The 26,679-nt window shown below is 39.6% G+C and overlaps 1 protein-coding gene and 1 long non-coding RNA gene across 9 annotated transcripts in view; one reads left to right on the top strand and one right to left on the bottom strand.

Moving 5' to 3' along the window:
- RAD51B (RAD51 paralog B) overlaps positions 1 to 26,679 on the top strand; it is a 647,682-nt gene that overhangs the window by 310,437 nt on the left and 310,566 nt on the right. The gene's annotated exons all lie outside the window — the stretch shown is intronic.
- On the bottom strand, positions 1,338 to 7,526 carry LOC147579879 (uncharacterized). The gene is made up of 2 exons (XR_015252255.1): positions 6,922 to 7,526; positions 1,338 to 1,505 (listed from the first exon to the last, which is right to left on the bottom strand). It is a non-coding gene; the product is annotated as an uncharacterized LOC147579879 (long non-coding RNA).

Here is a 26,679-nt window from a genome sequence, read left to right as displayed (position 1 = left end):
CCTCTCTGTAACTTCCCCTCCCCCTTTCCTTCCCCCATGGTCTTCTGTTAAGTTTCTCAGGATCCATATATGAGTGAAAACATATGGTATCTTTTTTTCTCTGCCTGACTTATTTCACTTAGCATAATACCCTCCAGTTCCATCCACATTGCTACAAATGGCCAGATTTCATTCTTTCTCATTGCCAAGTAGTATCCCATTGTATATATAAACCACATCTTCTTTATCCATTTGTCAGTTGATGGACATTTAGGCTCTTTCCATAATTTGGCTATTGTTGAAAGTGCTGCTATAAACATTGGGGTACAAGTGCCCCTATGCATCAGCACTCCTGTATCCCTTTGGTAAATTCCTAGCAGTGCTATTCCTGGGTCATAGGGGAGATCTATTTTTTTTTATTTATTTTTTTTAACATTTATTTGTTATTGAGAGACAGAGCACAATCATGGGAGGGGCAGAGAGAGGAGGAGACACAGAATCTGAAGCAGGCTCCAGGCTCTGAGCTGTCAGCAAAGAGCCCGACGTGGGGCTTGAACTCACAAATCGTGAGATCATGACCTGAGCTGAAGTTGGACGCCCAACTGACTGAGCCACCCAGGCACCCCAGGGTAGATCTATTTTTAATTTTTTGAGGAATCTCCACACTGTTTCCCAAGGTGGCTGTACCAGTTTGCATTCCCACCAACAGTGCAAGAGGGTTCCTGTTTATCCACATCCTCTTCAGCATCTAGAGTCACCTGATTGTATCCTCACTTGGCTAAGAGTAGGGAAAGAAGAAAGCTCTTTTGTGTCTCTCCCTATAAGGTACTAATCAAATCACGAACGCTCCACCCTCATGACTTAATTACCTTGCAAAGGCCCCATCTTTGAATACCATTACATTGGGGATTAGGGCTTCAAATTGTGAATTTGGGGGATAACACATTTAATTCATAACATGCCTCTCCCTTTTGCATATCTGATTTGGAAAATCTATATGCTCTAATTTGTTTTGTGTTTTTTTCTCTATAAAACATTATCAAAGTGTTCTCAAAACTTGAATGGACGTTTGGATTTTGTTGAATCTTTTCATGATTTGCCTTTAACACATGTATGATTCCATCTGTCATTTGATTTTCTTAGCCTATGTGAAATTCAGAATAAGAGTTCACTGACAGAAAGTAATTCAGCATGCTGAATTTGCATATCAAAGCCTGGTCAGCAGGTATGGCCCTAGACTGAGGAAGATAGGCAATCCATGACTATGTTGGAGTCTGGCCTTGCCCACATGGCCTGGTTGATTCATCACCTGTCAGGAAGACTGTAACACTAATTACTGTAATACATAAACCCCCAAATTTCAATGATGTAATAAGTACAAATTTATTTTTTCCTTACATCAAGTTTAATCAGATGTTCTTGATTGATCAGAAGCTCTTCTGCAAGCAGAATTGTTTTCCATCATGTGGTTCCTTCTATCTTGTGGCTTTACCATTTTCAACAGATTCATGACTTCCAGAGTCACCCTGTAAGAAGAAAGCGTGAGGGATTATGAATCGGGAGGTTTTTAGGGGCCAAGTCTGAAAGTGTCTCAGATCATTCTCATTGATATTCCATTGACTAGGACTTACATGGCCATACTGAACTGCAGGGATAGCTAGAAAATAGCTAGCTGTGTGTCCAAGAAGAAGAGGAAATAGGTTTAGTGATCAGCCAGCAATCTCTGACAAATGTCATCCTTCCAGACTTACATTTCTTTTCTTTCTTTGACTGACCCTTGTTCCAATGTATGACATATTGATTTGTGATTTTAATTCTAGTTTGGCTAACTCCTTTTTTATGAGATTTTGATTTACTTAACTTGCCCTCATCTGATAGCCTTTTGACTCAGATTCTTGACCCTGTCTTCTGGCCATTTTTCATTCAGAGAAGATTGGAGTTAGAACATTTTAGAGATCACTGAGTTTGACAGTGGTTTTTATACTAGAGGTACTAATTTCCAAAGACCATTGGTAAGCTCACTTAGTACATCTAAACAAAACATGAATATATCAAAATCTGTGTTTCTAAGGCTTTCTTCTTTATAATGCTTGGACATTTTGAAAATTTTTTTTTTCAACGTTTATTTATTTTTGGGACAGAGAGAGACAGAGCATGAACGGGCGAGGGGCAGAGAGAGAGGGAGACACAGAATCGGAAACAGGCTCCAGGCTCTGAGCCATCAGCCCAGAGCCCGACGTGGGGCTCGAACTCACGGACCGCGAGATCGTGACCTGGCTGAAGTCGGACGCTTAACCGATTGCGCCACCCAGGCGCCCCGATATAATGCTTGGACATTTTGAAAGAGGAAGAGGTTAGTAAGAAGGAAGGTATGATGAAAAGTGTTCATGGATGTTAGCCCTTGCTTTGACTCTCATTAGCCATGTGAAAATTTTCTTTTTTTTAATTTTTTATTCTTTATTTTTTTAATGCTTATTTATTTGTGAGAAACAGAATGTGAGTGGGGGAGATGCAGAGAGAGAGTGAGACAAAGAATCCGAAGCAGGCTCCAGGCTCTGAGCTGTCAGCACAGAGCCTGACACGGGGCTCAAACTCACAAACGGTGAGATCCTGAGCTGAAGTTGGAGACTCAACTGACTGAGCCACACAGGCACCCTGAAAATTTTCTCATCTTCTAATGGGCTTAATGGAATACAGAGAAGAAATATTGGAAACTTATACAACCAAAGAGCAATGTTATCTCTGGTGGTGAGATTATGAATATTTTTTGGCTTGGTTTGGTTTTCTATTTTTTCTGTTTTTTATTTTCCTCCAAATTTTATGCAGTGGCAATGTGTTCATTTTGTATTTACTTCCCCTCCCAAGCCCAGTATCTCTTAAGATGTAAAACTCATGAAGAGCAAAAAAGATGGAGATTGTTACCAGCCCCAACTACCTCACAAAGTTATTATGAGAATCACATGAAACAATGTAGAAGAGTGTACTTTGAAAAATGAATAATAACTAATAAGGTAATGCTGGCAGGTTATTGCCAGCAGGGTAGATTTAGCCTTAAAAAATTTAGAGTTTCTGTGTAGGGGCAGTAGAAATGCACGCAGAAATCCTGAATCTCTTGAATTCACCATTTGGGTTTGCTGCTCCTCCAAGAGGAGGAAATTCCACAGGCCCAAAATGCATATTTGTTCTCACAAAGACAAAAATGGAAGATTATTTGTGGCTGGTATAGACTGACCATAAATTAATCAGCCTTCAGATCATCATTTAATTAAAAAAAGTTTTTTAAGTGTTTGTTTATTTTTGAGAGAGAGAGAGAGAGAGAGACACAGACAGAGCACGAATGGGGGAGGGACAGAGAGAGAAGGAGACACAGAATCCCAAGCAGGCTCCAGGCTCTGAGCTATCAGCACAGAGCCTGATGTGGGGCTCACACCCATGAACCATGAGATCATGACCTGAGCTGAAGTCAGACACTTGACTGACTAAGCCACCCAGGTGCCCCTCACATCATCATTTTAAAGTCCACAGAGAAAAAATTATGTTAGCAAGGAATTACACCATGTTCTTGAATAACCTGAGGAGACAGAATAGAAGAAGGCAGATAGATGACAATTGCCTGCCCGCTAACCTGAAGACTCTCCTATTGGTATGTCATGCTGACCACATAGAAATGTGATGAACCTGCTTGTTGGTGGTGAATCTCACATGGAAACTCTTAGTTCACTTATCAGGCTTCCCTCAACTTTTGTGATTATAGGCCACCACCGAAAGGTTTTATTTAAATTAAATTGATCTTTCATGCATTTTTCTGTCTGTAAAAGTAATACATACTTATAAAATTTAGACCTTTAAGAGATATGTTATGGAGAAAAAGAAAAAGCCTCCCATAATCTTAGACTTAACTACTGATAGCATGGTTCTTTTTTTATATTTCTTCAAAATTTTTCCATACATATATGAACATGTTTACTATTCATTGTCCTAACAAAAATGTGTTTCTATGCCATATACAGTTTCGCACAATTTTCTCATATTACATCTTGGACATATTTTACAGGAGGATTTTGATACCAGTTTTCTTTTCTTAGATTCCTTCAGAACCCCTTAGACCCTGATTTGGATGGTAAATACCTTACAAAGTTAATAAAGAAGGGAGCTGGAGGGCGACTTTTGTTGTTGTTTTCCTTTAAGCAAGAGATTTTTAGGTTTGGCCATATTGGCCAATCTATTACTTGTGATCGTTGTATTAATAGTGTGAATCCTGAAGTAATGATTTCAGGAAAGCAATTTTTTTTCCACCCTGTCATTCTTTCCAGCAATGAGCTTGTGAAAACTAACTGAATTTAGAGGTGATGTTGCTTTGCTCTGGAAAGAAGGAATGAGTGAGTTATTTACCTAGAAACAAACCTAATCTAGTCACTAGAGAGAGAATTTAAATTCATTATCTTGGTATGTGGGATTTTCTTGGTCCATCTCTCTAGCCTCAACTCCCAGCATCCCATCCCATGTACATGTGCTTCAGACACGTTGTATTTCTTGCTGTTCCTCACCTTTGTGTTTTTGCATTGATTTACCCTCTACTGGGTTACTGTTTGCTAGCCTCTTTGCTAGGTGAGGCTTTCATGTTCATTAGCTCTTTGGTCCGGTTTTGCTAGACTCCCTAGACAAAGAAAGGAACCGCCTTTTCCTCTTCTCTGCTTCTCTATTATGATGGTTCAGATGCTATAGTATAATTTGTCTTATGTGTCTTCACCCTTTTAATTTTTTTTATCGTGGCATAATTTATACACAATAAAGTGCACAAATCTTAAGTATACAGTTGATGAATTTGCCATGTCTGAATTTGTACCTGGACTGTGAGCTTTCAGAGTTTTGGAATCATATTTTATTCATTCTTATGGCTCCAGAGATACTTAGTAGTGCCTGAATGAATGAGCGACCACAATAATTTCCTCAGTCTGTCTAGTGTCGATTCCTTTATGGGAAAGGGGCATTAAAGTTTGTTTCTTGTAGGAGTGTGGAACCAGTTGTATTTGTTCACCTCCTTGCTATTAACCCTAAAAGAGATACAGCCTGAATTATTATTGATTTCCTCAGGGGCGATTATGGATCTATGAATAAAAACAAGTTTCATCCATTTTTCTACCCATTTGATAAAGTTATATGAGAAACTATAAATCTTAAAAAAAAAAAGAAACTATAAATCTTAAGACTTGAAGTAGACAGAAAAGAGATGTAGTTAAGATCAAACTGCCTTTTTCTTACAATTTGTTCCTAATAGAAAAAAAAAGCAACAAATCCCTCCCTTAAATTCCTAAATCTAGGTTTAAGTTGCTTAAGAATTGGAATGACATTTAATTTCAAAATTACTTCTCCCATTAAGAGTTGCTGACATACTAAAGGAAATGGTATTTATGCATTTTTTTAAAGCTAGATATCAGAAAACTTAGAGTAATTTGATTTAACAAAAGGGTTTAGTAGTCTTCCTTGAAAGATGATCCTGAAATCAATCCCTTTAATTTACATTAGGCTCTCCAAGGAAATAAACAAACTTCCCTATTTAAAATGAGGCTGGTCTAGTTACCTTCTCTGTGCTAGAAAATCCAGGCTGAAATATCAGTACCTTGCTCTAATTCAGATTTTAAACTTTTTTTTTTGTAAATTTATATAACAGTTTATTTTATACTTTTATTTACATTTTTACCTAAGCTCATTCAGATTTCATAATTTTTCTATGAGAAAAACATTAACTCTGTTGCAGATGGGAAAACAGATTAACTCTTTTTTTGAAAGGTATATATAGAAATAGGCAATATATATGGGGCGCCTGGGTGGCGCAGTCGGTTGGGCGTCCGACTTCAGCCAGGTCACGATCTCGCGGTCCGTGAGTTCGAGCCCCGCGTCAGGCTCTGGGCTGATGGCTCAGAGCCTGGAGCCTGTTTCCGATTCTGTGTCTCCCTCTCTCTGCCCCTCCCCCGTTCATGCTCTGTCTCTCTCTGTCCCAAAAATAAATAAACGTTGAAAAAAAAAAAAAAAAAGAAATAGGCAATATATAGCACCAAATGGACCTGCTTTTTTCACTATCCTTAGTGACCTAGATGGCCTTATCCTTTCTCTGCCTGTCTTAGTATTCTTATACTACTGCCCTTATTCTATTAATTAATTAATCAGCTCATTCATTCACATAATCAGTCATTGTTGATGCCAATTATGTACAAGGCACTCCATACTCTGGGGATACAAGGATGACAAGTTCAGATTAAAATTTTATCTCTGCTCTCTGTTCTTAAGAAATTATTTTTTATTCTCTGTGGTTCATTGGCTCAAGTTAATGAGTACCCATTTAGGATTTATTCTGTGCTCAGTACTGTTCAAGATCGTAATCAAAATCTCTCTAGAAGCTAGCAATTCATCCCATTGATTTAAATAGTGACTAATGAATTTTCAGTTCTTTGTGTGGTTAATGTTATACGTTTCATTAGTAATAATGAAATGGAAGATCTAAGGAAACTCCTTTTTCCTGGGAAACATGTATCTTCCTAGTTCCCAATATTAATTGTCTAAATACTTATAGTTAATGCTGTATCACTGCAGGGCTTTTAAAGAAACAATATCCTTTTTCAAATTGTTATTGTAAATTCACAAAGAATGTATTTATGTTAAATGTTATTGTTCATTTTTGGAGGAATTGAGTGGTTTGTTGGCAGAGTTGGGACTAGAAATGTGATTGCTTACATCTTACATTGTGTTAAGATATGGACTAGCGACAAACAGAGAAAAATTAATCATATGTGCTTTGGTCATGGATCTGCTTTATGGAAACTTGAGTTTTTGTGTAACAGCTTGAAACCATTACCTGATCAGGCCAGTTAATAGGACAACCCAATAAAAGGTATGGGAGGTTCTATCGTAAGAAACTGGGTATTAAGTGATATGATTACTTACCAATTGAAGTGAGAAAAGTCAGGCTCTTCCTTTGGTTTTCATCTATTATGGTCATGGGGAAAGTAGTTTTTAGAATTAGGTCCTGAACCCATCTAATTAACTAAGACTGGAGGGACACTGGCAGCTTCTCAGAGGATAGTTAACGGAGCAAAGGGATAATGGAAGATCCTTTCTTCCTTGTCTTCAGTGGTCTCTCTTTTGAGAGCCCATATCTTCCTCAGGAATAGCTTCCCATACTCAGAGAAAACTCAGATTGCTTTGGTCTGAGCCTATAAATCAAGAGGTAAAGCCTTTTCCTGCTCTCCTTAAGAGAGTTCTGCCCTCAGTAGAGGGCAGAGAAATAGTGTATGTCATTAATCACTCGAGAATTGTTTACCATGTTAATCTAAAGGGCCCTTGCCCATGGCAGGCAGTAAAGTTACCTTAGTTGTTTAAGAATAACCTGAGTGGTTTACTCAGAGGGTTTGCAAATGTTTGGACATTATTCAAGAGCTGCCCTAGACTGACCAATTAGGTTTATTTTTCACTGCTCTTCTCAGATTTATCTTTATACCATCCAATTGCATTGAGAGGAGCAAGGGTTCCCAAAACTGCAACATTACTGACTTTCCAGCCATGTGACATAGCTTTTCAGACACCGAGTTAAATTTCAACCCAGACATCTCTCTTCAATTCAGGTCACCTACAGGCCAGACAAAACCAAGGTCATGTGTTGAACCAATGTAAGGAGTTTTGTTAGTTGCAATAACTATAATGTTATTCACTATTTGAAATACTATACCATGGTTAATCATAAGTTGCAGCTGTTGTGTCCTTTTATTTATGAGCCCTTAATCAAGAGGACACAGCAAGGGCCACTGTTTGAAAGGAGCCTTTCATGAGGTCTTCCTTTTGGATGCTCTCCCCCTTTCATTGTGAAAAGAAGAGGACTTCGTGTTGACTTGCAAAAGTTATTGAATATTATATATTGACCTCTCTGAAAACAGATATTTCTATTCCAAATTGAAATGATCAAATTGTAATCTTTATGTTTCAGCTAATGACAACAGAAACAGTAGGCCAGTGCTCTCCAGACAATTTCTTTCAGTTGGCCCCAAACATGATTAGTTCTTAAATGTCAGCCACCAAATGTTATATATTGTCTCTCTGAAAACAGATTTTGCTATCCAGAATTCAGAGTGTCTGTTTTTAACCATATGTTTCCACTATTGGTAATGTAAACAGCCTAGATGTCACCAGAGAGCTCTTTTTCCTGCCCTCCACCAACCTGATGGATGCGACTTTAAACGTCAGTCTCTGTCTTTCTCTCTTTTTGTTTGCTTTTATTTATATCCTTACCTTATTTTGTGAGAATACATCTTGTGATTTACCCTTGTTGGAAGGGGGAGTCAGATCCAGGAATTTGGATAGAATCATTTTATGAACTAATTTTGGAATAGATTGCTTATACAAATGGATTTTTTTATTTTTATTTTATTTTTATTTTTTTTAATTTTTTTTTTTCAACGTTTATCTATTTTTGGAACAGAGAGAGACAGAGCATGAACAGGGGAGGGGCAGAGAGAGAGGGAGACACAGAATCGGAAACAGGCTCCAGGCTCTGAGCCATCAGCCCAGAGCCTGACGCGGGGCTCGAACTCACGGACCGCGAGATCGTGACCTGGCTGAAGTCGGACGCCTAACCGACTGCGCCACCCAGGCGCCCCCAAATGGATTTTTTTAAACCTAAGAATATAGTAATAAGTTATGTGTTCAGATTTGTTGATTCGTCAGTTTCATCCTGCCCTGGGTTTGTAACACTAAAACTGGGACAGCTGCTTTTCTTTGAGGCACTCAAAAATGTTTCCAGACTTTCAAATTGCATTTCCTTTTTACTGATAGCTTTTTCGTGGATTTCACTCAGGTGAACTTTTACTCTTCATTTGATGATCTCTTGGCGAGTCTTTTGCTCCAACCATTTAGATTTCATGTGGCTCCCTGAATACAGCATGCTTTTACACATCTGTGTGGCTTGAACTATGCTCTTACCTCAGCTTGGTGTTCTTCTCTCATTTCCTGCAACGCTTGGCATCTCTCAAGGCAAGGCTCAGACGCTTCTGCCATCATTGAATTTTGCCCCTGCTTTCCAGTTGGACTTGAAGGCTGCTCCCTTGTACTGCTCTCTTTGACCTATAATTGGAGCACTTGGTTCACTCTACCTTATGTTTTAATTGATTTTGGTACATTTCCCTCCTTTATGAGAGGCAAACTTTGAGAACTAGGAGCATATCTGTAAGCAGCATCCAGATGATCGGCCGGTGCAAAGTTGCATGCATTTGCTGTTTTCTCAGCAATATCTGGAAATGGGGCTATTTAGTGTTCTCAGAACTGATGCGAGACAACAGCTAAGAGACTGATAGCAAAACACTTGGTAAAACTCAAAATGTGCTCTTTAAAATAGTCAATACTGTCTGCCAAATGAATACCTCAAGTTTTCAGTGACACATGGGTGATGTAACCCATCATTTGCATTTTTCTGATACCCAGAACTCAAGAGAGATAGTTGGCCAGAATAAAAGGTGATCTCTGCCTCTAGTCTGTTTGACCAAGTGCATTTCTGACTGAATGTGTTTGTTCAGGCCTCCTTCAAAGTTCTTAACCCTGGGCCTCCTCTCTGCTTACACCTACCCTTTCAGTGTTCTTTTTGTGTGGGATGGCGTGTTGGCTGTAAGAGATAGTAGAGATCATACGCATCACACCAGTGATAGTCTGTCTTAGTGTGATCACACGCAGTGAATAATTTATTACCAGGAACCTCGGGTGGGGCAGGGGGAGGGGGGTGCAGTGAACAGCATGGGACATGAAAACAAACAAACAAGCTAAGAGGCCTGTCTGGGACCAAAGGAACAGAGTTACTGGATTTGTTTAAAGAATTAAGCTTATGAGCTACACTTTCCCCTTTGCAGCACAGATAAAAATCTTTGCTTGAGGAACATTTCAACATCACAGCTGCAAGTATAATTTACAATGGAAAATGTTTTTCATTTTGGAAAGAGGCAGTTGCTATTTTGTAATGGAAGACGGAGACGGCTGGAGATAAAACTTGCATGCAAGACCAACACAGCTTGACGAAGGGAGCAGAGTCTAGTTCAACAGCCTCTAAATCAGCAAATCTCCATGTTATTCTTACTGGCAGTCCAGTCAAGAAATATTAAGGTCTAGTGTGCTCAGGACTGCTAAGCATCATGGACAGTACAGTAAAAGTAGAAGACACAGTGTCTGCCCCTGAGGGAGTGGAAGTTTAATAGAAGAAGGCTCATATATACCAGGGTCAACAAAGAATGATGTTAGGGAGAGTGTCACCAAAGTGCCACAGGGCTGCCAACAAACTGGAAGGCCAGGAACTATTATTTTGAGAGAAAGAGAGAGAGAGAGAGAGAGAGCATGTGCACGTGGGGGAGGGGCAGAGAGAAGAAGCAGGTAGAAAGAGAATCCCAAGCAGGCTCCATGCTGTCAGCGCAGAGCCCCACACCGAGCTCCATCTCACAAACCGCGAGATCATGACCTGAGCCGAAATCAAGAGTCAGTCACTTAACTAGCTGAGACTTTTAATTAATAAGTGGAGCTTTATAATGCAAATCTATCCCAAGTTGATTTGCTCTTCCTTGACTGTAAGAAATCTAGGACATGTCATGTTCTTGTTAAGACTAACTACTTTTTCACTTTTATTTTACTCCACTCATTAACCCATTGAACACGTAATTCCTGAGCACGTACTACATGGCAGTTGCTGTGACTGTGCCTGGGACTCTCTGGTTGAAGAAGATATGGACCGTATCTAAAAAGCTCTTGTGAGCACTGAAGAAACCAAGGAGGGAGAAGCAGTTTTTACTGTTTTAAATAAGCTAGATTATGTTTTATAGTTAAATATGAAGAAAATTACAATTTTAGCTAGATTTACTGTGCCATCATCATTTTCTCATTTGTTCATACATCCATTCATTTTTCTAGTAAAGGTGCCAGAAACCTCGAAATACAAACATTCATCAGGTCCTTTCAAATGTCCGTCTCCAGGTTATGTGTTGGATCCATCCACTTCTCAACACATTTATCATCCTGATTATTCCATTCACCTCTTAACCGGTCTCCCAGTTTTCACTCCTGATTCCCTCTAATTAGTGGCTTTCAAACTTTTTTCACTGTGACTCACAATAAAAATACATTCATGATACCCCCAGTATACATACATACATGTATCTCTAAGTAAATCTGAAACAAAAGGTTCATGAAGTAATACCTACCTTTACTCTGTAGGATGCAGTTTGGTATTTTTAAAAACTCTAATTTTTTCATCCTCGGCATGATCAACTAAATTTATTTTGTGACACACTACTGCACTGAAATACACTGTTCCAATCCTTTCCTTCCTTTCCTTCCTTCCTTCCTTCCTTCCTTCCTTCCTTCCTTCCTTCCTTCCTTCCTTCCCTCCTTCCATTCATTCCAATATAATTAGCATACTGTATTATATTAGTTTTAGGTGTACAATGTAGCGATTCAACAATACTATACCTTACTCAGTGCTCATGATTAGTGTACTCTTAATCCCCTTCACCTATTTCCTCCATCCTCCCCTCCCCCCAGCCTCCCCTCTGGCAACCGCCAGTTTATTCTCTACAGCTGAGAGTTTGTTTTTTTGTTTGTCTCTCTGTTTTCTTTGTTTTGTTTCTTAAATTCCACATATGAGTGAGATCATATGGTATTTGTCTTTCTTGCACTGAGTTGTTTCACTTAGCATTATACCCTCTGGATGTACCCATGTTGTTGCAAAAGGCAAGGTGTCATTCTTTTTTTTTTTATGAGTAATATTCCACTGGGTGTGTATGTATGTGTGTGTGTGTATGTGTGTGTGTGGGTGTGTGTATGTATGTGTGTGTGTGTGTGTGTGTGTGTGTGTGTATATATATATATATATACACATACATACCCCATCTTCTTTATCTATTCATCTATTGATGAACACTTGAGTTGCTTCCATATCTTAGCTATTATAAATAATGCTGCAATAAACATAGGGTGTATATACCTTTGCAAATTAGTGTTTTTATATTCTTTGGGTAAATATCCAGTAGTGGAATTACTGGATTTGTATGTGGTAGTTCTATTTTTAATTTTTAAGGTACTTCCATACTGTTTTCCACAGGGGCTGCACCGGTTTGCATTCCCATTGACAGTGCATGAGAGTTCCTTTTTCTCCACGTCCCTGCCAGCGCTTGTTGTTTGTTCCAGTCTTTTTCAGTGCAGCTGTCAGAGGGATGGTTTCTATCATTTCCCTGCTTAAAATCTTTCTTTGGCTTCCAGTTGCATTTAGGATTAAATCTGGGAATGATAGCTTGGCCTGCGAGGTCCTGCGTGGTCCTACCTCTGTTTCCACTTCACTTTATTCCACCTCTCAACACCTGTAGACAGATTCTTTCTTCTCCATGGACTAGTCTTCCTTTCTCCAGCTTTCACCTGGCCAACTCCCATTTTCCTTCTTGACTCTGTAAAGATTACTCCCTTAACAAAGTTAGATTTCCCTTAGAACCCCTCATTCTTCTCTTTACTTTTATTCTTTGTATTTATTATAATTTTATATTTATGTGTTTCTTTTTATGACTTTTTGTTGAAGACTGATGGCTCCCACTAGATTGTAAGTTCCAAGATAGGTAAGACCAGGTCTGTTTTGTTTTTGCTGTATTCACAGCATCTAGCACAATCCTAGCACAGTTAGCAAATCTCTTTGAGCACCTACTTTGTGTCAAGCTCTGTGCTTGAAAAACAAGTTCAACTTTTTTGGCATGTAGTGTTTCTGAAGATCTGATGTCTAGGGGCGCTTGGGTGGCTCTGTTAAGTATCCAACTCTTGATTTTGGTTCAGGTCATGATCTCACAGTACATGAGATTGAGCCACACCTTGGGGTCCCTGCAGATAGCACGGAGTCTGCTTAGGACTCTCTCTCTCCCTCTCTCTCTCTCTCTCTCTCTCTCTCTCTCTCCCTCTCCCTCTCTCAAAATAAATAAATAAACTTAAAAAAAAAGATATCTAAAAAGCATAACAGGTTAATAAATATAGTAGAAAGGGTGTTAGAATGCTGGATTTCCTACAAACAATGCTTCCTTTGTTTTGGAAGGAAGGAAGACTTTCCTTGTTTACTCTTAATACAAACTGAAAGAACATAGTGGTATTGTTGAATGATTGAGTACATTTCCCACTTACATATAGAGAAGGAGGTAAGCAAATGCTAGGTAGGTGCCTTTCATTTTTAATGTTATTGCTGTTTCATTGTGTAGTTCTCAGGTTCAGAATCTAAGGAGCCATTGAGCCCAGCCTCCCACTTAATGCTGGAATACTCATAACATCCCTGGCAGGTTTAGACTTTGAACTCTTCCAATGCTGGAAAAGGAACTATTACACAGAACAGCCGATTCCATTTTGGAGCAATTTGAATTGTTAGAAAAATTTTTTTTTAATTTGGGTTATTTTTCTGCCCATTTGTCTGCACTTTGGAGATACAGAGAGAAGTTTGCTCTGTCTCCCACAGAATGACTCCCCAGCTATTTGCAGATAGTTAACCCACCCAAGAAGTTCTTTTTTCCCAGTTGAAGCAATCCTAGTTTCTCCAGTTATTCCTCATGTGACATGCTTTCCACCCCCTTTTTCTTCCCGCGACACTCTTGACACGCTCCAGTTTTTCTGTGTATTCTTTAAAACTTGGCACCAAGAATGGAGGCAGGACTCCAACTGTGTCTGGACCATTGTGGAGCATAGGGGGCTATTTTCCCCCCTTATTCTGAGCACCATACTTCTGCTAATCTGGCCTTAAATTAATTGCATTGGATTTTTCAGCAGCCAAGTCTCACTGTTGGGCTCATATCCTGTTCAGAGTCAACTAAAACCCCTAGATCTTTTTCACATGAACTCTTGTTCAGCCTGGTCACTCTCCCATCCCGAACTTTCTTATATCCATGTAATAGGTTTTTACATTTATTCCCATTCAGTCTCCTCTTGTTAACTTCAGACCGATGTTTTGTGGAGTCTACAGGCTTGGCAAAAGAAAAAAAACTCAAACTCCAGTGAATACCACAAACAGTTATTTGCTTTAAGTTCAGGAAATGAAAAGTTATGCTGGTTTTAAATTTCTCAAGTTGCCTCCCGCCTCCCTCCTCCACTTCGTCCCCCAGCTCCCTTCAGTGTTTTGGTCTGAGGCCCCGTGGAGGGTGTCTGCAGCTAGACTGTCTGGAGGGAGGGCCCAGCTCTCATCCTCCACATGCCGCCATTCAGTAATAGCTGGGGGCTCTCTGGCTAAGCCAAGGGAACATCTAGCTCCACTGAGAAAACCCTTGCTGCCTAGTGATACGAAACATGCCACCTACTTGCACTGTAGCCTTGTGGGGCAGATTTTCCCAGTGTCTCCCAGAGGAAACAGAAATCAAGCCTCCCCCTCCCCCCACCCCCTCCCCAATCTCTTTTGTCCCCACAATCCAGCTCTGGAAAATATCTGAAGGCCACAGAAGTGGGAGTACCCTTTGATGTTTATATTGGCTGGCTCCTTTTCCTTTTTACTTCTTTTTTTAATAATCAGAGTAGTAGAAAATGTGGAGAATTAACCGCATGACAGCAGCAGAGGAATTCATTAGAGAAACTGAGATGAATTCTGCTCAGATTTCAGGCTCTCAAGCAGGAGTCACAAAGGAGTAATCGTCCTCTAGTTGTTTTTAATCATTTCTTTTGTGGCACCTTCCTTGTCCCTGAAACCAATCTCAGTGTCCGGCATGAGGGAGCCTGAGAACATAGGCCATCCTCAAGGAGGCTTTGATTTGGGGATTACTACAGCGATATTAGCTGCCCCTTCGAAATGCCCTTTGACAAGATGGAACTTGTCCATCTTGGAAAGGGCAGTGCACAGTGCCATGTCATTGCTTTTATCTAAAGTGCTTCTCATTAAAATTTTGCATTAAAATTGTAAAAAATGGGCAGAAAACTCTACTACAGAAAATTCCCAAATAGAGCAAAAATTGCTGAGGAATGAACTTCTGCAAATGTGTTTTCTAACTTAATCCACAGAGACCCTTCCTTTCATGAACCTCAGAGGTAGCTTCAGTGATGGCTTTGCCCATGACTTAGTTAATTCATGCTTAAAATTTGACTTAGAGGAACTCGGTAAAATAAAATAGTGCTTTTTCTCCATAAATGTATTGAGGCAGCAGCTGGATCCCCCAGAGGCTGTGGTAGTAAGATTTCTCCCCCAAAGTCCAAAGTAGTCCTGACTGCTTTGCTGAAATACTGGAGCTCCATTGCAATTCTGATTCCTCAGTGCAAGCATATTAGGAAGTCTCATATTGAAAAATCTTCTCAAGCACTTTCATATATTACTTATCGAGCTTATAAATATAAATTATTTGCATCTATTTATTAAAGCAGCTCTGTAAATCCCCTTCTAAGTTAGGTGTTTTAGCATTGCTCTTGATAAACATATCTACCTGAATCTTACTGATATTTTTGGAAAGAGAATTCATTAACCTGAAGTACTTAGGCATGTAATTAATTTTAAAACCATCTGGTTTTAGCGTTAAGCTAACCTGGTCAAATGCGCTTACATCAGACATAGAGGGCCTAACAGAGACAAGTCGAGTATCACAAAAAATTTCCCAGGGAACACACTTCTTGTGGCTTCTCTTTGGGCACAGGCTCTAACACCTACTCAGAGACTCAGAACCAGAACATCAGCGAGTAAGTCACCTTTCCATGTCATGTTTCTCCCGCCTGCCAAGTGGAGGACACATAGGTACTTTTCACCTCCTTGTCAATGAGAGAAAATATTTCAGTCTCTTATGTCAGTGGTAAGCAGAAAGGAGGGATAACTGTGGCCTGTAGAGGTTTATAGGGAAGTCTATATGAAAGGAGGGAGACTTGGGTGAGGCCTGGAAGAACGCAGAAGATGCTAATCACTCAAAGACCATTTTTTGAGGACTTGTGATACAAAGACATTTAAGATATGTTGCCTGCTTCTGGTTTGGATTGACATAGAGGAGGCATGAAGGCAACATGAGAAAGGCAATAAAAGCACAGGAGTGAAAAAGTCATGGTGTGTTTTGTATACATTAAATAATAGAAGATTGATTTGTAGAAGATGGGATTCAGTTTAAGATTTTTAAAAACTGCCATTTATTCTTTTTTTTTTAATATATGAAATTTATTGTCAAATTGGTTTCCATACAACACCCAGTGCTCATCCCAAAAGGTGCCCTCCTCAATACCCATCACCCACCCTCCCCTCCCTCCCACCCCCCATCAACCCTCAGTTTGTTCTCAGTTTTTAACAGTCTCTTATGCTTTGGCTCTCTCCCACTCTAACCTCTTTTTTTTTTTTTCCTTCCCCTCCCCCATGGGTTTCTGTTAAGTTTCTCAGGATCCACATAAGAGTGAAAACATATGGTATCTGTCTTTCTCTGTATGGCTTATTTCACTTAGCATCACACTCTCCAGTTCCATCCACGTTGCTACAAAGGGCCATATTATTTCATTCTTTCTCATTGCCACGTAGTACTCCATTGTGTATATAAACCACAATTTCTTTATCCATTCATCAGTTGATGGACATTTCGGCTCTTTCCATAATTTGCCTATTGTTGAGAGTGCTGCTATAAACATTGGGGTACAAGTGCCCCTATGCATCAGTACTCCTGTATCCCTTAGGTAAATTCCTAGCAGTGCTATTGCTGGGTCATAGGGTGGGTCTATTTTTAATTTTCTGAGGAACCTCCACACTGTTTTCCAGAGTGGCTGCACCAATTTGCGTTCCCACCAACAGTGCAAGAGGGTTCCCGTTTCTCCACATCCTCTCCAGCATCTATAGTCTCCTGATTTGTTCATTTTGGCCACTCTGACTGGCGTGAGGTGATATCTGAGTGTGGTTTTGATTTGTATTTCCCTGATGAGGAGCAACGTTGAGCATCTTTTCATGTGCCTGTTGGCCATCCAATGCCTTCTTTAGAGAAGTGTCTATTCATGAAAAACTACCATTTATTCTAAGGAAATCATTAAGAGATGAGTAAAACTATGTATGTACAAATGTTTTTGAATGAAAAATTGACAGAAAAGACCCTCAAACTCTGTGAACTGATTAAGTTAGATTACATGTATACAGTGGAATGCTCTCTAGCTATTAAAAATCGTGTTGTATAAAAATCTTTATTCAAGTGGGGAAATACTCATGGTATGGGGAGGAGTGAAAAATATAGGTTATAAAATAGAATGTACAGTATAATACCAATTTTGTAAAATATATTTATTATGAGAAAAAAAATCAGGGAGGACAAAGGACAAGCTGTTAGCAGTGGTTATATATAGTTTTTGAGAGCATGAGTTATATCGATTTTCTTCTTTAAGTGCTGATATTTTCAACTTTCTTCTGTCATGAGAATGCGCTATTTTGCAATTAAATTTTTTTTTTTACATGAGGGTAAGAAGTTAGGCACTTATTTGTTGATTGACTTATTCATTTATTTTAGGCAATGCAGAGTCCAATGTGAAAATCAGAGAAGAAAAGTGACAGGATGAAAATAATACTGTTGCAAGACAAATGTGTAAATAAATGTAAGATGTTTTAGGGCAGAGAGAGCCTCATATTGGAGAGATGAATCTACAGGTCATAGCAATAGTTTATTGTAAAACGATAGACATTTGAAATAGTGTGGTGTTTGTAGGCATTCAAAAGAAAGGCAAGGTGTGAAACATTATGAAGGGTGAATAGACAATATATTGTGGAATGACTCTGAAAAGTGAGAGAGGGGAGAGTCCTGGGGACAAGTGTAATATTTCTCGCTTGCCTGGAAGAATAAAATCAATAGGAGGTAGAGACAGCTTGCTTGGAAGCTGGGATAAATTGCTTCAATCCAGGTTTAGTTTTTGTTTGCTGTTTTTTGTTTTCTGGGTTTTTTTTTTTTATTTGGAAGTATAGAAAAGTTACAAGAATAAAAATAGCACATTCAAAGGGCACCCGGGTGGCTCAGTCGGTTAAGCAGCCGACTTTGGCTCAGGTTATGATCTCGAGGTCCATGAGTTTGAGTCCTGCGTCGGGCCCTGTGCCCCTCCCCTGCTAATGCTCTGTCTCTCTAGCTCTCAAAAATAAATAAACATAAAAAAAATTTTTTTTAAATAACACACTCAAAAGACATAGCCTAAAGAATACGGTCAATGATACTGTCATAGTGATGTCACAGGACAGATGGTAGCTACCCTTGGCGATGAATTTACTAAAATCATCTGTTGCTAATATTTTACATTTGCTTCATAATTTATTCTGTCTACCTACCTACCTACCCACTAAATAACTACATATGCATATACATATACATAACAGTTTTCTGATTTTTTTGAGGGTAAATTACATTCATCTTAATCCTTTTCCTCCTGAATACTTCATTTTTTTATTTCCAAGAAACAGGATATTCTCTTATAACCTTTAGAGAGTTATCCCCTTCAGTAAATTTGATTAAATACTTCCATCTAATCTATCATTCATATTCCAGTTTTGTCAATTGACCTGGTGATGCAGTGGTGTCCTTGATGACATTTTTTCCTCCTTTAGCGTAGGATCCTGTCTAGATTAGGTATTGCAATTAGTTGTCATGTCTCTTTAGTCTCCTTTATTTTTATTTTTTTTATTTTTTAACATTTTAATTTATTTTTGAGAGACAGAGAGAGACAGAGCATGAGTTGGGGAAAAGCAGAGAGCGAGTGAGACACAGAATCCGAAGCAGACTCCAGGCTCTGAGCTGTCAGCACAGAACCCTATGCGGGGCTCGAAATCACCAACTGTGAGATCATGACCTGAGCCGAAGTCAGAGGCTTAACTGACTGAGCCACCCAGGCACCCCTCTTTAGTCTCCTTTAATCTGGAACGTATTCACAGCCTTTATTTTTTATGACTGACATTATTGAAGATCACAGTTTCCTCTATTACATGCTTTTTTTGAATTTGTCTGATGTTTCCTTATAATTAGATTCACCTTGTCAGCCAGGTGATGTTTTCCCCTTCTCAGGTTACCTGGAAGTATAATGTAATATCCATCTGCCCTTCATTGGTGATGTAAATTTTGATCACTAGGTCAGGATATAATCTAATTTTTCCTCTATATAGGAAAAATATATATTATTTACTCTCTATATGTTATCTACTCTTTTTCCCTTGTAAGCACTAAGCATTCACTGAGAAGTAAATCTCTTGATTTTCATCATCCACTCAGATTTAGTATTCCTTGGTAGTTCTTGTATAATCCAAGCTGCAGAAGATAGCTGCAAAAGTTTCCAACTCTAGCATTCCTTCTGCATTTACCGGTTATCACCAAACATTTTCCTATAAGCAAGAGAGCTCTCTTTTTTCCTCATCCATCCATCCATCCATCCATCCCTTACCAGTTTTGAACTGCTGAATTCCTATTCTTTTTAGTGGTTAATATTGTACTGAATTATTTTGATGCTCAAATTGTCCCAGATTTAGTCAATGTGTTCTGGTGTCATATCCACCCCCCCCCCCCCCCATTATTTTTCTCTTTTCTAAAACATTTTTTTTAATGTTTATTTTATTTTTAAGAGAGAGAAAGAGAGAGACAGATCACGAATGGGGAAGGAGCGGGGGTGGGGGGTGGTGGTGGCACAGACTGAAACGGGCTCCAGGCTCTAAACTGTCAGCACAGAGCCTGATGCAGGGCTTGAACTCATGAACCGGGAGATCATGTCGTGAGCTGAAGTCAGTGCTTAACCAACTGAGCCACCCAAGTGACCCTATTTTTTCTTTTCCTTTCCTTTCCTTTCCTTTCCTTTCCTTTCCTTTCCTTTCCTTTCTTTTCTTTTCTTTTCTTCTCTTCTCTTCTCTTCTCTTCTCTTCTCTTCTCTTTTCTTCTTTTTTCTTGCCTTGCTTTTTTTCCTTTTCTTTTTTTCTTTACTCTCTTTTCTTGCCTTCTCTTCTCTTTCTTTTCTTTTTTCTTTTCTTCAGCACTTCCCAGGTTCATCTTGTGCCTATCCTTCCCCAGTCCTTAAATCACCCATTTCTCCAAGAATCCCCACTTCTTTCTTAGCGGAAATGGTAGCAGGGACCAAGTTCTGGGAGGAGGTGTGCTCTGTGCTTCTTGGCCTTTTCAACTGACAGAGCTGGGAAACAAATAAACAAAGAAACAAACAAATGTTTATGTGTACATATGTATACACATACGCACATACATATTTTAGAAATTGTGAAATCACTCTGATAACCTCCAGTTTCAGTCCATTCCCACAGGGTTCTTTCTTGCTCAACCCAGTTTTATATAGCTTCCACATTTGGAATAATGATAAGCAAAATAGTAAAAGATGTAGCATGCAGTAGGGGAGATAGAAAATTGAAACTCACAAAGATGGTCAAATTTAATGATTCAGGTTAGGGTGTTATTCACACAGAGTTAGAGGTGAACACAACTAGAGTTTGCCAAATCCAAAGGCAAGACTATAAGAGCAATAAGCTAACAGAGAAAGGAGATAGTATGGCCACTGAATTTTGAGATACATGAAGAAGTTATCGTAGGACACAGAGGAGACAAATAAGAATAGCTCAGGAAGGAGATGTAGAGAATGAAATCAAAAAAGTAGGAGGAGAGCCAGTACTATGTAGAGTCATGAAGGTCAAGACTAGAAAGGTTTTTAGCAAATACTGCAGGTAGTCAGAGAAAACTGTAGACCCAGAGTAGGCCTTTGGATTTGACATTTGGTTACCAGATATTTTAAAAACTGGATGTAGGGGCTCACTTGTGAGTTTTGGAGAGTACAACTTTGAAGTAGCAATGCAGCGCCCGTTAATTAATATTTGACACTTATATTTAGGTGTTTTTTTTAAAACTTTTTAGATATGTTCACCAAATATTATTTTGTTTCTCATTACATGCTAAGCCAAGTTATGCTTTGTGTATAAAGTGCCCAAATCTAAGAGGCATTGTAGACAGGCTATTTTTAGGGAACTCATGTTTTTCTTTAAAAGCTCGGTTAGCATTTGGAATCGATATACAGTATAATATTTAAAAGAAAAACAACATATTTCCTCATCCCCCAAGAGATTTCTTAAAATAGCATGTAATCTTACCTACAGTGGGAAAAGTTTCAAATTTTATAAATTGGGTTGAATCTAACTCAGATTACCTGACCAGGAGAGCCCCCAAGAAAAACAAGGTGTGGTAAAGGTTATAGTAATGGTAATTAAGGAATTTGTGTTGTGTATGCTGGGCCTCCCTCACTTAAAGCAGTGACCCAGCCTGTGGCTACTGGCATCATTTGTAAGTGCTGAGACATGCTGTCTTTTTAGAGAGAAGTCCAAACCAAATCTTTGCCCACTCCAAAAGCCAAAATATTCTTCTCATTCCTTGCAGCCACAGAACAGGCCGAGCTTTTGCTAATAGGATCCATGTCTCTGTGACCTGTGGATGCATCAACCTGTTTCCTGTGCAGCATGTAAGCAACAAAGGGTTTAACTTTAGTTGCTTTTCTTCCCAGGGTCATGGAGTGTTAGAAGTGCTAGAAGCTAGAAAGGATCTTCAAAGTGAACCACTTTAAGCCTCTCACATTCCAGATGAAAATACCAAGGCTCAGACAGGTGAAATAATGTGTCCATCTTCCCACAGCTAGAAAATACTAGAGCTTGAACTCAGGCCAACTGACCCTCCACCCAGGTCTGCAGCTGGGTATCATACATTATAGCATCTCTTCTCAAGAGCAAAACCTCTTTGGGTCGATACGTTACACTCTAGACTGTGTGTGCCAAATCTGTGTGATGACAGGCAGTGCCATCAGAGAGCTGTACCATGTTAAGCGGCAGTTGGGTAACCAGCAGCCACAAGCAAATCCCGTGGGTGACCTGAAAGTAAAGTCTTTTCTGAGTTGAATGGGATCTGTGGAGATCTGGGAGAGGCTCGTCCTGAGAGGACGTTTTGTTGAGTGGTTGAACATATGCTGCAGGCTGTAGCACATTATGGAAGCCCTTTCCTTTGTCATGATAGGTGATCCAGTTTGGAGACTCTGATGCATCAGGATTTTTCTCATCCTTCACATGGCAAGACTTAAAGACATTAGATTCAAAATCGTATTTCTTTCTCCTTTCTGCCAGTAATGAATAATTCTACTCTAGTATGCTAGTGTCTAACGCACACTTAGGGACGTTTGGGAGGCTGTTTCCATTTCATCTCATTTCAGTCAGCAAATATTTACAGAACTCTGTGTGAGACAGATGCCATGCTAGGAATAGCAAGAGCATTGAGGACCACTGCCCTCCCTCCTAGGTTCAGGGCAGTGACAGTGTGCATAGCCACCATTGCTGACCATCCCTGCTGTGGCCTTTGCTGGGTGACCTCTCTGGCTCCCAGGGCCTTGTGTTTTCACAGATTCCCTGATTCTTCCTTAGAACAAGTTGTCCCTCCTACTAATATTCCCTTCAAAAAGATGAGGTTTTTCCAAGAGAATTTTAAGATTTTCTTTGTTGTCTTATTTACTTCGGTTTTCGGCAACATTTGAAAGAGCTGAAGCGAGGACAAGGAAGAAGAATATTTAGGCCTGGAAAATGTAAAAAAAAAGTCCCCTTTACATCTACTTTTGAGAAGATGATTTTTAAAATATTCTGTACTCTCAGGGATCCACTGCCCCTTCGATTCGCATACCTTGGCTACCGTCACGTGAGAAGACACTGTGTTTAGGCTTCAAAGAAAGGAATTATACTGAGAACTTTTAGTGATAATTCTTTGATTGTAACCTTGGTTTTCTTCCTCCTGCTAATCTTTTTAAATGGGTATTGCAGGAAGCTGCTTGCCAGGCTGTAATAGACCTCCAGGGAACGTAGCACATGATCTTTTCCCTTATTTGGCACTGAAATTTCACCAGGCTGTGTTAATCTGAGTGAAACACACTCTAGGAATATCTTTAGAATAGTTCTGTAGTTGGAAAAATTGAGACCAGGTAACGATGGAACCAGGTTTTACATGCCATGCGGGAAGCCCATTAAGGCAGTCAGTATTTCCGTGGCACTATTCAAATATAGCAGGGCCAGATATGTAGGCCCACCTTGAAAACATTCTTGTGCATGTGTGTTTTATTCTCAAGATGTTAGAGCTGATAAAGCGGCGTGGTGTGGTGTAAGTGTGCACAAATCGAAGCTGGGCTTGTCTGGATGACTAGGCTCCAGGCTAATTAAGGGTGGGAGAGGGATCATTGTGTGTGTTTTGGTTGCCTTCAGGGAAGGAGTTGCAGACCCCACTGCTGTGGTATCATGGAAAAAGAAAAACTCCTTGAACTTAAAGCAGTTGCCTTACCTGTAACAGACAGACAGCAGTCTCAGCCTCACGGACTTTGTGTGAGGGTCAAATGAGAAAATACTTGGAAAAGTGCTTCATAATCTCTGTAGCGCCCAGCAAGAGCAGGGAAATGTGCTTGTGATCATTATCACAATGACGCGGAGTGAGTTATTCCCCAGATAGTCATGATAAGGTTGTCAGAAAAGAGTCGGGAGGTCACTTTACCAAGCAGAATTTTGTATGTGTTGCAGAAACTCCCAGTCTGAGTCACTGAGCAAAGTGAGGGGTCATGAGAAGTGTGCTCCATTTAAGATCTTTGGTTCTCTTTCACATTCCATCCTTGACCAGCAAAACCGTTTCACTTCATTTCCAGTCACTTTCACTTTCTCAAGCTTTGGTTCGGTGTCCATGACATTCCCACACTTAAACATTTGCATTGTCTTCCTTGATTTTTTCTCTCAGAAGTCTGTTTATCTGACTAATGCACTGTGGTCAGAATAAGAGCATTGCTCATGGTGCATTTCCTAGGTAGGAATGTCTAAAATCAACAAGTGGCCCAGCCCAGAACATTCTCTAGGACCTGTGCCCCTGCCCTCCCCGCCCATTGCCTAGTGGCTCTGATTTGTTTGTGTATAGGGCTACTTCCACTTCTAGGTCAAGAGCCTGACTCCCCATGCCCAGAGCCCCACTTTCCATGTACTGTAGTTTGGCACCCTTATTAGTGTCTGGCTACCTGCTTCCTTCTATAAGTGAGAGCTGTAACAAAGTGGTGAGCCCTTCCAAAGCAGACTCATAAGGAGCCAAGGTGTTCTAGCTCAGTCTCAGGAATCATAATCTTGAAAAGATGCATAGCATATATTTCTGTCATCTTTCAGCATCCTTCTCAAAAACCCTAGAAAATATTTAGCCTAGAAGAAAAGCCAAGTAGTAGGTTTATGCTGCATTTACTCTCTAAATGTCTGAGGGGGGAGTTCCAAGGGGTAGAATTAAGGCCATGGGTAGGAGGTACACAGAAACAAACTTTGACTTAATAATACGAAGATTATTCTAAAAGAGTTGTTAAGAAATGTAATGAACTGCCTCCAGAGCCCGAGTTTCCATTTCTAGAGGTGTTTAAGAGTAAACGGGACAACCAGTGAAGGTATACTGTAGAGAGGATTTATATTATTGGACTAGGTAACTTTTATTTTTTTTCAACTTTATTAGAATTTTTAGCCATAAAAGTGACACACGTATTTTATCATAAAATAATGCAGAACTATATGAAGAATAAGTTAATCCTTTGTCTTTTTCATCTCTCTGACCACATTACCCACCCTCTACCCCCTTTCCCCATTGAAACCAGTGTTTGGTGAAGATAAAAAATGTTAACAGAAATGTATCTAATCCTATTTTTGTACTATGTTCACCAAACTGAATATGGTAGATATATTTTTAAGAGGTTTAAAAGAAAAATAGAAAAGATAGTAGGAGAGCTCCTAGCTGTCTTAAGTGAGTCAAAGGCCTTAGGGAAGAGCTAAGTATAATATAGAGGATAGACTAAGATATGGGGTTATTCTAGAACTTGGTTGGGAAGTAAATTAATATATATAGCCATCAGAGAATGGATCAGAGCAGAGTTGTGGACAGTCACCTAAAGACAGTGATTATCTCTAAGCCAAAGACTGGCGTAAACATAAGTGAAGCACAAATGTGTCTGAATGGGAACACCTAAAAGTGAACACTGTGCCCCAGGCTCCCGGTAACTATCCTCAGGAATGGGATTGTCAGCAACCTTCAAAGTTTCAGTTCAACATATAAGTCCTCCTTTGCAAGAGATTCAATTTTTACATTTCAGTCCTACAGAAACTTCTCCTTCTGACACCTTGTGACTACAATTTGCCTCTGTAAATAGAACTGTCTGAAGAGGGAAATGCTGTGGTCAGACAATGACCGTTAGGGTCTGTGTGAGAGATACATTACTGTTGTCAATCAATAAATTGACATTCTGGTTTGCTACACCACTTCATTGTGAGTTTTGTCAGGGTGAGGCAACATGACTATGTCTAGTCAACTCTGGGATACTGACAGTGTCAAGGTTTGGGGTCTTCAAGGCTGGAACTGTAACCTAGCTGTATAGTTCATATAGCCATTAGGTGGCATTTGTACAAAAGGGAAGTAATATAACACTTGGATAGAAGTTTGGGCTCCAGAAATTAATCGATGTGGGTTTGAATGCTAGGTCTGCCCTTTTCAAACTGTATGACCTAAGCCTGTTTCCTTCTTTGTAAAAAGGAGAGGGATGATCACAACACCAATCTTAAAGGGTTGTTTTAAGGATTAAATTAGATAATCCATGTAAAGTGCTTGACTCAGTGCCTTACACATAGCTGCTACCATCATCACCACCACCACCAAGGCAAATGACACCTTGTGATCATTACTGAGAGCCAATATGAGCTAAAAAAAGAAAAAGAAAAAGTAAAACATTCCTATTTCTAAATCCTTTTATCCTTCCACAGTTCATCTGATTGGTTATAGAGTGTCATAGAGTAGATTTTTATTTCTGGGAGGAATCTGGCAGTGATTTTTATTCTTGTTGTCTAGTTGTGATTAATTAAGTAGATTCATACTTAATTTCATACTGGTTTAACAAATGTAACCAAATGGTTTTGAGCTGATTGATGGATTGATGTCCATCTGGACAGACTCAGGAGTCCGTTTGCTGATGCTGTTCTGTCCAGTCCAGTTTACTCAAAAATTTTGATGAAAGCACTGAAGATATGACTGTGTTACATATAGGTCACTCAAAGTTGGAAGAGATGGCTAACACATCTAATAAGAGACACAAGATTTAAAAAAGATATGTGTAGTTTGATGGGATGGGTTTGCTAATAACAACCACAGATAACACTTATTGAAGGCTTACTGTGTTCGGGTAGAATGCCAAATGTATTGTGTAGATTCCCTCGTTGACTCCTCCTATGACCCTCTGAGGTCTATACTATTAATATTCTATTTGATAGGTAGATATATGGAGGCACAGAGATGTTAAGTTACTTGCCCAAGTCCTACAGTCAATAAGAGGCATAGCTGGGACAGAAACCAGTTGTTTAACACTGGAGCCCATGTTCTTTTTTTTTTTTTTTAATTTTTTTAATGTTTATTTTTGACAGAGAGAGAGAGAGAGAGAGAGAGAGAGAGAGAGCGCGCATGAGTGGGGGAGGGGCAGAGAGAGAGGGAGACACAGAATCCGAAGCAGGCTCCAGGCTCTGAGCTGTCAGCACAGACCCTGACTCGGGGCTCGAACTCACAGACTGCAAGATCATGACCTGAGCCGAAGTCAGGCACTCAACCGACTGAGCCACCCAGGCGCCCCTGGAGCCCATGTTCTTAACCACTATACTATGCTACCAGAGCCCGTGAGTCAGAATTTTACAGAGGTCAATGTAAA

This window comes from Puma concolor, chromosome B3 (assembly GCF_028749965.1).
Source record: "Puma concolor isolate L17-30 chromosome B3, mPumCon1.1.hap2, whole genome shotgun sequence".
Lineage (NCBI taxonomy): Eukaryota > Metazoa > Chordata > Mammalia > Carnivora > Felidae > Puma > Puma concolor.
Note: the sequence above shows the minus strand (reverse complement) of the source record. Positions and strands in the feature narration are given on the sequence as shown.